At 39.1% G+C, this 15000-nt stretch overlaps 1 protein-coding gene across 4 annotated transcripts in view; it reads left to right on the forward strand.

The window, feature by feature from the left end:
• The window catches only part of LOC123507415 (protein SSUH2 homolog), a 264828-nt gene that overhangs the window by 72299 nt on the left and 177529 nt on the right, over positions 1-15000 (forward strand). Inside the window, exon 1 of one of the 4 annotated variants that reach the window (XM_045260245.1) lies at positions 1135-1183. The exons of the other annotated variants lie outside the window; for them this stretch is intronic. The gene's annotated coding sequence lies outside the window, so the exon portion shown is untranslated. Of the gene's footprint in view, positions 1-1134; positions 1184-15000 lie in introns of those variants that run through there. 4 annotated transcript variants of the gene reach the window in all.

Consider the following 15000-nt stretch of genomic DNA (forward strand, 5'->3'; position numbering starts at 1 on the left):
TTGTCTAGCATTGGATATTAACACCTTCAATACTAGAATACATTTTTTAGGTTAGGTTAGGTTAGGTTAGGAAAGGTCTATGGAAGTCAGAAGATTAATGGCCAAAGTCTTCAATATTTTAATCCCAACATAAGTATCTAAAGCTGTATAAAATCGGATTAAGCAGAATGAATAAGAAAACGCGTCATGGTACTGAAGGGTTGAAGGTTTAGGAGAGCGAGCGTGTGTTGTGTGGCACTATTAACACTGCGCCACTCCACACCCTAGTCTAAGCCGACGGGTCAACTAAATCTGGGGGTGTGGGCGTAATGGCTTCACTAAATCTCCACTTTCTAGATATAATGGGCTTCATAAATAATGGCCATAACTCGTGAAACATACCACAGATTTATTTACTCAGTTTTTGGAGTGTTTACGTACATGGAGTAACGTAACATGAGGTAGCGATAGACTGAGTGAAGGTTTAACGTAGAGAATTAATTTTGTGGTTGTTTTAGAATGTTTTGAGTTAGTAATTTTGGTTGGTATCTATGTAGTCTGTAAGGGGACTGGCGACTGAGTGTGGTTTTTTTTATTATTTTGGTATTTTTTTGCTCTTGTCCTGTTTTCCCTCTTGCATTAAAAATCTTGATAAATCTGAATACTTTATCTAGTTTTATTTTCCCTCTTCTGTCTCTCTTCCTCCTCCTCATTACGACTTATTGTTATCATTACTATTGTTATTATTAGCCTTATTCATATTCTTACTCTAGTACCCTTTCGCTTTCCTCTCCTCCTCCTACTTCTCCTTCTCCTGCTCCTCCTCCTCTTCCTCCTCCTGCTCAACCATAAGTAACTTTCGAAACCACTTCTTCGGATTACAATCAAGTGTTATTCAGAATTGGACTGGGGAGAGAGAGAGAGAGAGAGAGAGAGAGAGAGAGAGAGAGAGAGAGAGAGAGAGAGAATGAGAGATTCCACCGAGGATATGAGAACGAGAAAGAGGATGAGAACGAGGAGACAGGGTGAGAGGAAAGCAGTGGGAAGTATAGGAGAGAGAGAGAGAGAGAGAGAGGAGAGAGGGAAGGAGTGAGGGGGCGGGAGGGCGGGAGGCGGCGGGAGGAGGGCACACAGAGCCTCGAGGACAGTGTGCTGGTGCGGTCAGAGCGGGAGGGTGTGTGGCAACGAGCTGAAGAATATATCTGTAGGTCCTGCGAAGTTCTCCCGTCTCTTCCCGTCCCTCTCTGTCAAGTAACTGTCACTTCCCGTCCTAATATCGCTACCAGTGCATCAGTATTCAGTGCCGCGCAGGGAATTAACCCATGAGTCGTAAATATAAGGGGATTCATGGGTTTCACGTCTCAAGCACATGGGTGACGGTGAATGCGTGAGTGTGCTAATGGGAGCAGAGACTTACTACCCGTAACTCAATGCCCCGAGGAACAGGAAGAGAGGTAAAGTGTGAGGAAAGGAGTTTTATGCACTGAATAAATGAGTGGTGGTGAATACGTGTTTACTAAAGCTTGACTTGTTCCTCCTTACTCATTATGAAAAAAGTAAATCCATGAGAAATAAAAGGAAATTTGTGATTCGGAAGCAATGAGTGAGCAAGAAAATGAGTGAATGCAATAGTAAGGACTTGTATTTACTCCTTACTCAACAATAAACACGTGAAATATAAGAAAAATCAATGGTACATACACTGAACACCAGATTTATGTATTGAATTGAGATAATGGAAACACTACAGCACTCTCTACACTCCATAAACAACCCAGAGCAAAGAGGAGCCCATACAAACCAGGAGGAGATAAAATATTCAGATATTCATGAGTTTACGCACCAAACGCCTGGGTGAAGGAGTGAATGTGTGTTTTACAAGTTCCCATCCTCACCAACCCATCCAAGACTCACCCACCCCCAACACTCCCTCACCCACCCATCCAGCACCCCCTCGGCGCCGAAACACTTGTAGGTGACGGGTGAACTGTGACGCGTGGTGGTGAGTGGGTTTACCGGTGATGCAATAATGAGTCCCGTGGGAGTACAGGTGTCACAGAAGCCTCGATAATGACCCCCAGGTGTGAAAGGAGTCTAGTCGGGTATTCTTAAACCTTTTGTGATAGGAAAGTGAAGGATAAGATACGGAAAGATACGAAAAGAAAAGAGAACTATGTATAAGATAAGGAAGATGAAAGTAATACAGAAAGAAAGGAAAGGAGAAGTGTATGAAAATGAAGAAAATATAGAGAAAATAATTTATGAGAGAGGAAAAGAAATGACACAAGAGATATCAAGATAATGAACTTACAAATGAGAAAAGATTACAGAAATTAAAAAAAGGAAAGGAAATTAAAATGCAAAATGCGAAACGGAAAGAAGAATAAAAAACACGAGTCATAAAGTCACCTGGAAAAAAAAGAGAGAAAGAGAGAGAGGAAAAAAAAAAAGTGTAGTGTTTGTGGTGATACTTCCGGGCGATGAGGCGTGGTGATGATGGCGGTGATGGCGATGGTGATGGTGGTGGCGGTGGTGATGGTGGTGGTGGTATCGGCGCCTCTCTTCCTTCCTCCCTCACACACACAACATTACGATGCTGCCGCGGTCTTCCCAACAAAGCCTTACATAACGTGCGGGGCAAAAGGTGTCAGCTTCCGCACCACCACCACCACCACCACCACCACTGACCTACTAAGTCCAACCGCGGCATCCTCTCAGATCCAGAAGGGCTTGCTGGGTTAACACGACATATTTAAGCCCTTCTTGTCTCTCTCTCGTCCTTCTCGTCTTTCTTTCGTCTCTTTCTCGTCCTTCTGTCGTTCTCCTATCGTCCCTCTCTCTCGTCCCTGTCTTGTCCTTCTTTCATTCTTCTATCGTCCTTTTCGTCCCTCTCTCGTCCCTCTTTCGTCCTTCTCTCGTCATAATCTCGTCTCTCTCTCGTCCTTCTGTCGTTTTTCTCTCGTACTTTTCTCGTCATTTTCTCGTTCCTTCCTCGTCTTTTTTTTCGTCCCTCTCGTCTTTCTGTCGTCCTTCTCTCGTCTTTCTTTCGTCCATCTCTCGTCTTTCTTTCCTTCTTTTCTCGTCCCACTCTCGTCCTTCTGTCGTCCCTCTCTCGTCCTTCTGTCGTCCCTCTCTCGTCCTTCTGTCGTCCCTCTCTCGTCCTTCTGTCGTCGCTCTCTCGTCCTTCTCTCGTCAATCTCTCTACTCTTTCTCGTTCCTCTCTCGTCCTTCTCTTGTCCTTTTCTTCTCTCTCTCTCTCTCTCTCTCTCTCTCTCTCTCTCTCTCTCTCTCTCTCGTCTCCCCTTCGTCCTTTCTCGTCCCTCTCTCGTCATGTCTAGCTACTTTTTTTCTATTTTTTTTGTAAAGACTTTTTTTTTACCTTTTTTGCAGATATGGGAGGTTATTTTCTCTCTATTTCGGTTTTCTCGTTTTTTTCTTCCCTTTCTTTTTTTTCTCTTTTTTCTTCTTTCCTTCATCTTGTTGTTGTTGTTGTTGTTTTTTTTTTCTTTTCTTCTTCTTCCTTTTCTACTTTAAAGGTTATTCATATTATATTAATGTCATTCTCTAGATCTTTATCATTCACTTATTTGTTACTTTGTTTTATTTACATCCTTATTTATCTTTTCTTATTTATCTTTCTTACATATTTTTTCTTCATATCGATTTATTTGCATCTTCGTTTTAATCACTCATAACTGCACTTTTTTTTCAATATATCCAGTTAATTATTCTCTACAAGCCAGCATAATATATTCATGTCTCAATTGAACGTATCCACTTTATTTTACACCAAACTTCTTAACAGCAAAGTTTTTACATCCTTTACTTGTGAGGATTTATCTATTAATTCATTTCTTTTTGATGAGTTAACAGTGCACTCCAATTCCTCTCAATCATAAGTATTTTTCTAATGTACACGTGCCTTTCTTCCCAGCTGTACACAATTTAATCCTCCTACTGAAAGAAAATGACAAAAAAGAGCCATTGTTATTTATGTGCAAGTTAAAACAACACACCTCAGTCATTCTGGAGCCTCGCCACTTGACATTTTCTTTTTTTTTTTTTCGTTTTACCACCAGAGACCTTTATTTTCATTCAAGTAAATCAGAATCATGTTATTTTCGCTCTTTTTCTCTAAGTTAACATGACATTTTCTAGTCATCCTCAAGACTTGCTATTTAATCCCCGTCAACCTAATGTGTCCCTTACAAACAAATTTAGATCTTAGAGTGAACATCAGAGGGATTTTTGTGTTGTTTAATGACAGAGTAATCAACAAAAGAACTATTATAATTTATGTACAAGTTAAAACAAACACACTTCAGTCATTCTGGAGCCTCGCCACTTGACATCTTCTTATATTTATTTTTCGTCCAGACAACTTATTTTCATTCAAGTAAATCAGAATCATATTATTTTCGCTCTTTTTTCTCTAAGTTAACATGACATTTTCTAGTTATCCTCAAGACTTGCTATTTAATCCCTATGTCAACCTAATGTGTCCCTTACAAACAACTTTAGATCTTAGAATTAACATCAGAGTGAATTTTATGTGTTGTTTGATGACAGAGTAACCAAAACGACTTGAAACTCCCGGTGACGTTTTGAAAGAGAACCAACACACACTGATATTTCAAGACCGGAAGAGGAGAAAGTATAATGTGGCTCTATTAATCTTTAAACCACTGACCTTAAGACTTCCACGTTTTCTGTTCCCACCAGTCGAGGTAAACTAAAATAAATATCTTCAGAGCTTCCTACACATGCTTTCCCAACAGTAAAATCGCGGTGCAATATTGTAAATTTAACACACTCCAGCGGCAGCGGCATGTATCTTGTGGAGTGCAGTGTGCGTGAAGCGGTTACATGGCGCTGAAAGGGAAGGCTGAGGCAGGTGGGTGCGTCTCACCTGGTGTTAATGAGCGGCTGACGTGCTGGCCAGACAGGTGTGCTGACTGTTAGGAGACCTGAAGCCACAGAGATGGAAACTTTGACTGACTGGATGACTGGTTGACTGACTGATATGATGACTGATTTATGGACTAAACTGATTGACTAACTGACTAACTGATAAACTGACACACTGACTGACTGGTTAACTGATTGATATGAGTGAATTATGAACTAAACTAATTGACAGACTAAAAACTGACTGATGCCATGAATAAACTATAAACTGACTAACTGGCTGATTGGGGCTCTGACTGACTCGCAAACTGAATGAATCAAGGATAGACTGAATGGAAGACTGATTGACTGATTGGCAGAATAAGTGACTGATGAAATGAATACCAAATAGAGAGAGAGAGAGAGAGAGAGAGAGAGAGAGAGAGAGAGAGAGAGAGAGAGAGAGAGAGAGAGAGAGAGAGAGAGAGAGAGAGAGAGAGAGAGAGAGAGAGAGAGAGAGAGAGAGAGAGAGAGAGAGAGAGAGATAAAAACACACATTCAGGTCGTGGTTCTTCCCTAAAAATACATAAAGACCAGAGTTACGTGCACCATCTGGAAAATTTAATATATTGTGACGCTACATTAATAAGAACAAGTCAGGCTGGGGAGCGTTAAAGGTGCATCGCTGAAGGGAATGTCTGGCGTGGCTCCGGTGCGGAAAAAAGATACGGTGATGACCCTTAGGGCATGGAAGAGTAAAGGTTAAAGTGTCATGCTAACGATGCCGAGACGTGACCCTTGTGATAAAGGAGAGTAAAGGTTATATTATAGGCCATTCATTATCGATATACAGAACCAGCTCTTATGCACCGAGGAATAAAGGTTAAAGTGTCATGTTGTTGGTGTAATAATGTGATAGTGTTTGCTTAGGGTTATAGAATGTTGTGAATAAGATTTTTTAGTGAAGTTTCATCCTTAAGGCAGAGAATATTAAAGGTCATATTCGTGTGTTCCATTGGCTGTACCAAGAAGTATTAGACATCTGAAGTGTAAGAAATCATTAAGATGAGAAATTTATATTGATATTTTCTAAAGCTTTACAGAGAAGAGGAGTTAGTTGACTTTACCTTACTTCACCGAACCTTACCAAACCAAAACTGAACAATCTAATCTTACTAACCTAACCTAACTTTAACACATCTAACTTCATTCTTGAAAGCTTTAAACATAAGAGTGAATTATTCTTACCTTACTTTCCTAACCTAACCAAACCTAACCTCTCATAACTTCATTCCTAAAATCTTTAAATATAATAACAGTTAATTGTTTTACCTTATATTTCTTAACCTAACCAAACCAGATCCAACCTAACCTAACCTAACCAAATAAGACTTAAACTAATCTAACCTAGCTTAACCTAACCAAATCAGACTTAACTTAACCTAACCTAACCTAACCTAACCTTACATTTCTTAACCTAACCAAACCAGATCCAACCTAACCTAACCTAACCAAATAAGACTTAACCTAATCTAACCTAACTTAACCTAACCAAATCAGACTTAATTTAACCTAACCTAACCTAACCTAAACTAGCCAAATCAGACTTAACTTAACCTAACTTAACCTAAACTAACCTAACCTAACCTAAACTAGCCAAATCAGACTTAACTTAACCTAACTTAACCTAAACTAACCTAACCTAGCCATACCTAACTTAATTCTCGAAGGCTTTAAAACATAATAAGAGTTAATTACCCCTACATTACTTTACATAATCTAACAAAACCACACCTATTATTATGTGGGCCTTTTCTTATTTGTTGTTCCCCTCGGTCAACTTTCTCCTCTTCCATAAAAAGACCTAACCTAACCTAACCTAACCTTAGCAAACTTAAACCTGACGTAATATGATAAATAATTCTTCTACTCTGGTTAATGTGTATTTCTTCAAGTAAAAATAAGTTGAGTAATTTTCTAAAAGGCGTAAAATCGAGATGGGAAAAAAGATACACAGATCAATGTTTTCTTGGTTTTGTTGTTCATGTAAGAGGGAAACACTGGCCAAGGGCGACAAAAAGATAAAAAGAAAAAAAAAAAAACACTCAGTCACCAGATTCCTTACAGTGCCGAAAGAATTAGCCAAAAAAAAAAAAAAAACAGAGGAAAAGGTCTTGAATCATATGTATAGTTGGGAATTTTGAAGTAATGGCAGTAAAGATGGCTTAAAGTTGAAGTCTCTGGTGGGAGGCAAGTGCAAAGGGTACAAGAGAGTCATTGAGATAAAGCTTAGAGTAAACTGTGATTCCTTGGTTTGAGATTAAGTTTTGTATTAAGTTACGTGAGTCAGATAATGTAAAGGGTTAGATTAAGTCAAATTTCCACATGACTCTAAATGCAAATTATAAAAAAGAATAGACAAAAGGTCAAACTAAAAAGTGCTTCCTTAATGCATCACATGTTCAGTATTGTATAGGTACGTTAGTCAGTTTATATTAGGTCAGGTTAGGTAAGATTTCCACAGAATATCAAATGGAGAAGATGAATCACTGAAAGCTTAGAACAGACAATGCTTTCTTAGTGCACGATTATATTTAGTACTGTAATGTTAAGTTAGTTTAGTTAGTACATGCTAAGATCGGATGGGTAAGATTTCCACAGTGTTAAATGAAGAGAAAAAATCAATTAAATAAAGGTCAGGATATACACTGCTTCCTCGATTAATTATTGTGTTCAGTATTGTAAATCTACGTTAGTCAATTCATATTAGTGTATGTTAAGTAAAGTTTCCACAGAACATCAAGTGGAGAGAATAAATCACTTAGATAAAGCTCAGGATATATAGCGCTTCCTTAATGCATAAATATCCTCAGAACTGTAATGCCAAGTTAGTCTGCCTAGCCATTATAAGTTAGGGTAAGTTAGGTAAGATATCTAGTGTGGTAAATGGAGAGGACAAGTCAGTGAAATAAACCTAAAAACAAACAGTACTTCTCTAGTGCACGATTATTTGTTGTTGTAAAGCCAGGTTAGTTAGTTTAATCAGTACATGTTAGGATAGATCAGGTAAGATATCCACAGTGCTAAATGAAAAGGATGAGTCAGTGAAATAAAGCTGAGAATTAACACTGCTTCCTCGATTCATGTCTGGTATTGTAAAGCTCCGTTAGTCAGTATATATTAGGTTAGGTAAGATAAATGAAGAGGATAAATCAGTGAAATAAAGCTGAGAATTAACACTCCTTCCTCGATAAATGTCCGGTATTGTAAAGCTACGTTAATCAGTATATGTTAGGAAGTTAAGTTAAGATATCCAGAGTTAAATGAAGAGGATAAGTCAGTGAAATAAAGCTGAGAATAAACACTGCACACTGCTTCCTTGGTGCGTGGTGTGCGATTCTTTAAAGGGAAAGAGCTCTGGTGACCCTTACGATGTTGCTTCCTCCTCTCCTTCCACTTACTCATGCGGCAGAGGGGAAGAGAAACGCCACACAAGAGAGCTGAATGAATGGACACCAAGGAAGGCCAGACAGAGAGAGGAATGTTGACGGATATAGAAGCAGAGATAGAAGTAAACATAGAGAGTGAAACGGAGAAATGAAACTTATATATATGAAAAATGATGAACGTAGATAAATAAAGAAATTTGAGTGAGGATAGATATGTTAGTGAATGAATAGGTACGTATTTTTTAGTCATTCGTGTAATAAATAGGAATGGAAAAGGGAAATAGGTGAAATGATTAAAACATATAAAGAGAGAAGAAATATGTGAATAAATGATGACGGGTAAATGAAGATACATAAATAAAGAGAAAGATGGACGATTAAACATAGATAATTAAATAGATAGATAGATAGATAGTAAAAGAGATAGATAGATGGATAGATCGATAGATAGATTAATAGACACATAAATAAACTAGTGATTGAATAAGTGAATGAATAAATGAATAAATAAATAAATAAACAAACAAAGCACGCGTCAGTTCAATTTCACCTCAGTTTCGAAAAAAAATATTTGCTGGGGATTACCAATCAAATATTTTTCTAAAAAGTTTGTGATACCTTGCGTCTCTCTCTCTCTCTCTCTCTCTCTCTCTCTCTCTCTCTCTCTCTCTCTCTCTCTCTCTGGTGGCCTCCTTCTCCCCTTCCGTCCTTCCTCCTTTCAAGCCTTTCAGTATTGCGCCCCTCCTCCTCCTCCTCCTCCTCCTCCTCCTCCTCCTCTTCTTCTTACTCCTCCACCTTCTCCTCCTCTTCCTCCTCCTCCTCTTCCGCTTCAGCCTCTAGCTCTAGCTCCTCCTCCTCCTCCTCCTCCTCCTCCTCCTCCTCCTCCTCCTCCTCCTCCTCCTCCTCCTCCTCCTCCTCCTCCTCCTCCACCAACACGTGCACAAGGCAGAGGTAATGTGGATGTTTCCGAGCGGAGGGCCTTACACTCTCACCATTCACCCACAGCTTCACCATAAATTGCGTGCATGTGCGTGTGCGTGTTTGTATGTGTGTGTGTGTGTGTGTGTGTGTGTGTGTGTGTGTGTGTGTGTGTGTGTGTGTGTGTGTGTGTGTGTGTGTGTGTGTGTGTGTGTGTTGGGGACAGGTATCCAGCCAGCACCTCAGCACGCCATGTTATTAACGACAGGTAAAATTAGGCCACGGCAGGTGAGGTGAGGTGAGGGTCGGGATGATGAGAAAGGAAAGGAAGGAAGAGAGGGAAAGAAACAGGAAGAGGGAGAGTAAGGAAGCGAGAGGGATGGAGATTTAGAGAGAGAGGGTCAGTGAGGGAGATTTAGGAAATATATAGAGGGAGAGGGAGGTAAAAGAGGGCGAGTTTAGAGGAAGGTGAGGCAGGAGAGAGGAGTAAAAGTGACAGGTGGGAAAGGATACGAGGAAAGGAGGAACAGACGAGACAGGTGAGACAAAAACTCAGGTAGAGTGACGAGGCGATGAGAGAGAGAGAGAGAGAGAGAGAGAGAGAGAGAGAGAGAGAGAGAGAGAGAGAGAGAGAGAGAGAGAGAGAGAGAGAGAGAGAGAGAGAGAGAGAGAGAGAGAGAGAGAGAGAGAGAGAGAGAGAGAGAGAGAGAGAGAGAGAGAGAGAGAGAGAGAGAGAGAGGGGAGGTGACAGGTATCGGACAAGCAGGTATATGGGAAGGAGCTCTCAGGTAACATGCAGGTGAAGGAGGCGACAAGGTGAGAGAGCCAGCCAGTGGTGGTGGTGGTGGTGGTGGTGGTGGTGGTGGTGGTGCACGTGTTAAAGCTGAACGGTCGTATCTCGCTATCCTGGTGGTGCTGCTGTCAACACCGCCCACACACCCACCCCCCCTCCACCCACGCCTCCACCCACCCCCAACCTTCAGCCTGACTTAAACATGTGTGAGATGCTAGTCTGTATGTGTGTGTGTGTGTGTGTGTGTGTGTGTGTGTGTGTGTGTGTGTGTGTGTGTGTGTGTGTGTGTGTGTGTGTTGTGTGTGTGTGTGTGTGTGTGTGTGTGTGTGTTGTGTTCACACACACACACACACACACACACACACACACACACACACACACACAAGGCCACAGAGATACATGATTAATCGCTATTGTTTTCCATTACCATAAAAACTAACTCGATTTTTCTCCCCTCTCTGCGCCATAAATATTTGATTACTGTTAATTCCAAATATCGGGATCAAGGTAATAATACGTAATTGCATTTTCCCTTCGCAAAAATGTTCAATTAAAACGCCAAAAGCAAAACTCACCCTCAATATTAAGCGAAAAAAAAAAATGTCATCAAAATACTCCAATGTAATTATTTTAGAGGGAAATGTTTTGAATTTTTATGAAAGGAAGAAAAAGGAAGAAAAATAAAGAGGTGTAGTAAGAATAAGAAAGAAGGGTAGATAGAGAAAATAGGTAAGTAAAGAAGAAGGGAAAGAAGGAGACAGATGAAAAAAAGGAGAAAGAAGAAATAAAGGAAAAAAATATGAAATGGATGACGAAAAAAAAAAAGAAATGTAGAGAAAGAGAGGAAGAAACGTAGTGAATGAACAAAGGAGAGAAAAGAAATTAAGAAAAATGTAAAAAAAAGCAAACATAAGTAGGAACAGAATGAGAACTGTAAGAATGAGGAGAAGAGGACAAAGAAAGAGAAAAAAATGAAAAAAAAAAAAAACAAAGAGAGGAAAACAATGAAAAACAGATAGAAAGAGAAAGAGAGAGACAAATGTACACTGTTGACTCTGACTCTCTCTCTCTCTCTCTCTCTCTCTCTCTCTCTCTCTCTCTCTCTCTCTCTCTCTCTCTCTCTCTCTCTCTCTCTCTCTCTCTCTCTCTCTCTCTCTCTCTCTCTCTCTCTCTCTCATATATTGCTGTTTTTTCCTCTTCGCATTTTTCCTTCATATTTTTATTTCTCTTTACTTCTCTTCTTATCACTTTCTCTCTTTTCATGTTTTAGTTTTTTATTATGTCTGTCTTTATATTGCCATCATTCTTAGTCTCTCTCTCTCTCTCTCTCTCTCTCTCTCTCTCTCTCTCTCTCTCTCTCTCTCTCTCTCTCTCTCTCTCTCTCTCTCTCTCTCTCTCTCATAACACAGCCAGGTGATCGGAGCAAACACCTTATCTTATTACTAATCAATGCCTTTCATCTTACTTGAGCACCTTCAGCCCCGTCACGCGCCGCCCTCACCTGTGAAATGACACTAATGATTCGATACCCTCTAGTTTTTATGCATTTTTTGATCATCCACAGACACCAGAGAGACGTTCATTCAATCGCGTGAAGTTATTATATTGATTCCATAGTTGTTTTAATGAATGTTTTTAACTGATTTATAGACTGAAGAGAAAGAGTAACAATATTATTAGCAAAAGTACTTTACATGAAGCGATCTGATAGTGTGTTTCGTACATAAAAAGACAGACAGAATCCTTTAGGTCTCTTAGTGGATGTCCTTGATTCATTTAAAGTCTAAAGTAGGCCTAACAACATTAACAATAAAAAAAACCCTTATATGAAGTGATTTGATGATTTGTTGTGTAGATATAAACAGTTTTAAAGACAGACAAAATTTTTGAGCGCTCTTAGTGGATATCCGTGACTGATTTAGAGACTGAAGAAACAGTAACAACATTAATAATCAAAGTACCTTATATGAAATGATCTAATGATGGGTTTCCTACATATAGATAGTTTAAAAAGACAGACAGAATCCTTTAGGTCTCTTAAAGGACATCCATGACTGATATAAAGACTGAACCAAGAGTAACAACATTAGTAGTCAAAGTGTCTTATATGTAGCAGTCAGATGGTGTGTTTCGTTGATACATATGGTTTAAAAGACTGACAGAATTCCTTAGGTCTTTTAGTGAACACCCGTAATTGATATAAAACTGAAATAAGAATAACAATAATAATATACATGAAGTGATCTAATGATGTGTTTCGTGGATATAGATAGTTTAAAAGACAGACATAATTTTCTAGCTCTCTTTGTGGACATCCATGATTGATTTAAAGACTGAAGAAAGAGTAACATTATTATCCAAAGTACCTTATAGGAAGTGATCTGATGATGATGATGATATAGTTTAATTTTTTTCCATATTTTCATTGTTCTTGTCCAGCTTCCCCTATCGCATAAAAAACTTACACGACATACAAAAAGGAAAATTCTAATCGTCATTATTAATTCCCACAAGTACTTAGCATAATTTGACTTCAATATGTATTTTTTTGTTATTATTTTAGATTTTTATTCACTTCAAAATATTTTCTAGTAAAGTTTTGTCTATCTGTTAGGAATTAAAACAAAAAATAGCGAAAAAAAACAAGACTATCATAAATTTTTAGCTTTGTAAATACAGAGGTAAACAAAAACAAAATAACAGGAAATCTCTTTCTTCCTCCTCTCCTCTCTCTCTCTCTCTCTCTCTCTCTCTCTCTCTCTCTCTCTCTCTCTCTCTCATGTCACGCACCTTTCATAACATGCAGACAAAGAGTGAGCATAAAAAAATATCACTATAATCAACGAAAACTAATGAAAAACACGTAACGACTTGAACGAAGCACTTTGGAAGCTTTGTCTATTTGGGAAACTCCAATTATATATTTCATTATATTTCGATAGGGATTATATTGAAGGATTAATGTTACGAAATGCAGTGAAAAATATTTAATGTTGAAATGTTGTCCCTTTAAACTACCGAGCTTATTATATTGAAGAGAGAGAGAGAGAGAGAGAGAGAGAGAGAGAGAGAGAGAGAGAGAGAGAGAGAGAGAGAGAGAGAGAGAGAGAGAGAGAGAGAGAGAGAGAGAGAGAGAGAGAGAGAGAGAGAGAGAGAGAGAGTTTGATATCAGTGAAGCATGTAATAGCAGGGATGGGAGAGGGAAGAGAGAGAGAGAGAGAGAGAGAGAGAGAGAGAGAGAGAGAGAAGAGAAATGACAAACACAACGGAAGGGAGAGAGGAAGAGAGAAAATAGAGAAAATTGTAAAACGAAGTGATGAGAGAGAGAGAGAGAGAGAGAGAGAGAGAGAGAGAGAGAGAGAGAGAGAGAGAGAGAGAGAGAGAGAGAGAGAGAGAGAGAGAGAGAGAGAGAGAGAGAGAGAGAGAGAGAGAGAGAGAGAGAGAGAGAGAGAGAGAGAGAGAGAGAGAGAGAGAGAGAGAGAGAGAGAGAGAGAGAGAGAGAGAGAGAGAGAGAGAGAGAGAGAGAGAGAGAGAGAGAGAGAGAGAGAGAGAGAGAGAGAGAGAGAGAGAGAGAGAGAGAGAGAGAGAGAGAGAGAGAGAGAGAGAGAGAGAGAGAGAGAGAGAGAGAGAGAGAGAGAGAGAGAGAGAGAGAGAGAGAGAGAGAGAGAGAGAGAGAGAGAGAGAGAGAGAGAGAGAGAGAGAGACTAATTACAAGCCACAGTCCCAAATTAGCTTCTTTAATTCTCTCTCTCTCTCTCTCTCTCTCTCTCTCTCTCTCTCTCTCTCTCTCTCTCTCTCTCTTAGCTCTCTCTCTACCAGCAACCAATCGATACCAGAGAGAGAGAGAGAGAGAGAGAGAGAGAGAGAGAGAGAGAGAGAGAGAGAGAGAGAGAGAGAGAGAGAGAGAGAGAGAGAGAGAGAGAGAGAGAGAGAGAGAGAGAGAGAGAGAGAGAGAGAGAGAGAGAGAGAGAGAGAGAGAGAGAGAGAGAGAGAGAGAGAGAGAGAGAGTGGCCCGTTCCATTGTTGTTGGTCTGTTGTTCTCTATAGACCCTTCTGACCTGACTTTTCCAGATCTGTGACCTCCTATGACAACAAAACCATTCTCTCTCTCTCTCTCTCTCTCTCTCTCTCTCTCTCTCTCTCTCTCTCTCTCTCTCTCTCTCTCTCTCTCTCTCTCTCTCTCTCTCTCTCTCTCTATGGTGTAGGGTTACCTGACTAAGATCAATACTTTTTTTCATTACGAATGCTTCCACTACTACTACTACTACTACTACTACTACTACTACTACTACTACTACTACTACTACTACTACTACTACTACTACTACAACTACAACCACAACAACAACAACAACAATAACAACAACTTCTACTACTACTGCTGCTACTACTACTACTACTACTACTACAATAACAACTACTGCAATGATTTACCCTTCCACTGCGTCTTTTTAACTATTTACTACCACTGCCACTACGACTACCACTATTTATCCTTTCTCTCTCTCTCTCTCTCTCTCTCTCTCTCTCTCTCTCTCTCTCTCTCTCTCTCTCTCTCCTTTCTTAACTTCCTCTAAATGTTGTCTCTCAGTAATTACTTTATAGCGAAAGATAAAAGCCTTTCCCCACTTTTAAGGATCCACATGTCAGTCTAAATTCAACTAACTTCACTTCACCTTTTGACCTATTTACTTCTAAGTTTTTTTTTTGTATTAAACTATTTTTCTTATGATTTTTTGTTATTTTATTTTGTTTTCTGTCTTTCTGTTCCTGTTTTTTTTCGTTTTTAATTTTATGGCTTTCATTTATCTATTATTTCTTTTGCTTTTCTATTACGTTTTATTTCATTATATTTTTATTTTCATTACTTTTTTATTATTTTTATCATTTTTTTTCTCTAATTTGTATTTTATTTTTACCTTATTTGTGGTTTTATTTTCCTTCTTTTTCATGTAGTTTCTTTTTTTTTATCTT

The sequence above is a fragment of the Portunus trituberculatus genome, chromosome 22, assembly GCF_017591435.1.
Source record: "Portunus trituberculatus isolate SZX2019 chromosome 22, ASM1759143v1, whole genome shotgun sequence".
Taxonomy (NCBI): domain Eukaryota; kingdom Metazoa; phylum Arthropoda; class Malacostraca; order Decapoda; family Portunidae; genus Portunus; species Portunus trituberculatus.